Source organism: Hordeum vulgare, chromosome 1H (genome assembly GCF_904849725.1).
Source record: "Hordeum vulgare subsp. vulgare chromosome 1H, MorexV3_pseudomolecules_assembly, whole genome shotgun sequence".
In the NCBI taxonomy this organism is placed as follows: Eukaryota; Viridiplantae; Streptophyta; class Magnoliopsida; order Poales; family Poaceae; genus Hordeum; species Hordeum vulgare.
In genome coordinates this window covers 421,201,346-421,203,243 of record NC_058518.1, presented here as the reverse complement: position 1 = coordinate 421,203,243, position 1,898 = coordinate 421,201,346, and positions in this window count along the sequence as shown.

Here is a 1,898-nt window from a genome sequence, read left to right as displayed (position 1 = left end):
GCATATTGTCCCCTTATGTCACTGGGATTTAGAAATTTGCCAGGTTGAACCTACTACAATGCACCTCTCTCACCAAAGAAATATCAATCTAGTTGGCCAAACTATTTCAATAGATGAGAGAGAATTATGAAGCTATCATAATCATGCACAGAAGAATCATATTAGTATTTAGATAAGACTCAAATATTTATCATGAATAATCTAAACATAAATCACAATTCATTGGATCCCAACAAACGCACCGCACAAAAAGGATTACATCATATGGTTCAAAGTGAAGATACGATGATCATTGTATTGAAGAGAGAAAGAGAGAGAGAGAGAGAGAGAGAGAGAGAGATTGCCATCTAGGTACTAGCTATGGACCCGTAGGTCTGTGGTGAACTACTCACACATCATCATGAGGGAAACAAGGTTGATGAAGAGGCCCTCCATGATCGATCCCTCCTCTGACAGGGTGCGAGAAACGGGGCTCTAGATGACCTCCTGTCGGTATAGAGACTTGTGGCGGTGTAAAAAGTGTTTTGGGACTGCCTCTAGGGTTTTTTAGGATATATAAGAATTTATAAGCCAAAGAATGGAGTCGAGGGGCCCACAAGCCATCTGGTGGGGCCCTCGGGTGGCCTCCAGGCTTCTTCCGATGCTCGTTGGTCTTCTTTTGGTCCAAAAAAATCTCCAAAAAGTTTCAAGTAAATAAATACCCAAAAGTATCCTAGAATAATAATACATCAGCATGGAACAATAAGAAATTATAGATACATTGGAGACGTATCAAGCATGCCCAAGCTTAATTCCTGCTCGTCCTCAAGTAGGTAAACGGTAAAAACATAATTTTTTATATGACACGCTACCCATTATGTAACCTACGCATGTATGCTCATTGAGAAATGATGAATTAACAAACATTAACATATCAATACTTATAAGTATAAGCAGCAAAATCATTAATCTTTCAAAGTATACGATCCTCAAAAATTGTTTTACCCCTATTCATCTTATTCTATTAGCAAGGCATGGCTCCATATTCACCACATTAATACAAATGTCAAGCATCGCGGTGCTCGAGTCATGCAATTGGATCGTACCTTTTCAATATGCATCAACTTTTTATTCTTCACGCAATACATGAGCGTGAACCATTGGACATAGCATATAGGTGGAATAGAATATAGTGGTAGGTTTCAAAGGGGTAAAAGTGGAGAAGTTAGTCTCACATCAACTAGGCATACAAACGAGCTATGGAGATACCCGTCAATAGATATCGATGCGAGGAGTAAGGATTGCCATGCAAATGATGCTCACGAGATATATGTGTATGGAAGTTCCACTGAAGGTATGGGGAGGTGAGGCAGCGACCAGCAAACTGGGGCAGCCGGAAGCTAGGCGTCGGGCATGAACATCGGTGTGCGCGGGAGGCGGGAGCAGCCGAGGGGCGGCGATGCGTGCGGTGATGGAAAGTTGGAAACGAGCCAGCCCTGGATTGGATTACTGTTTTTGTTTTTGTTTTTAAGGAAAGATTGGATTACTGGTGGGTGGGCCTCCATGGCCTGGACCTCCTATGCCCGTAGTGTTAAATAGTCGTGCATATGGGCCGACCTAGTTCGACGCGGAGCGTTTACCCAGTTTCCAGTGATTGTTTTCCCCTTGCACTTTGTTTGGAGAGCTCTCTATTGAATTGGTCTCGCTGTAATGGACGAGGCCGAGTGGCCATGGCCATTGGAGAGTTTCCAGTGATGCACGAGGCCGAATAGCCATGGTCAGAGGAGACCCGCACCTCCGCCGTGGAAACCTGCTGGTGGCTGTTGTGCAACCGCCGCCGTGGTCCTGATGTGGCCGCCCGATCCTGCTGTCGCGAGGTAGATCGAGGACGGAGATAAGGGTAGGAGGGAACGAAGGCG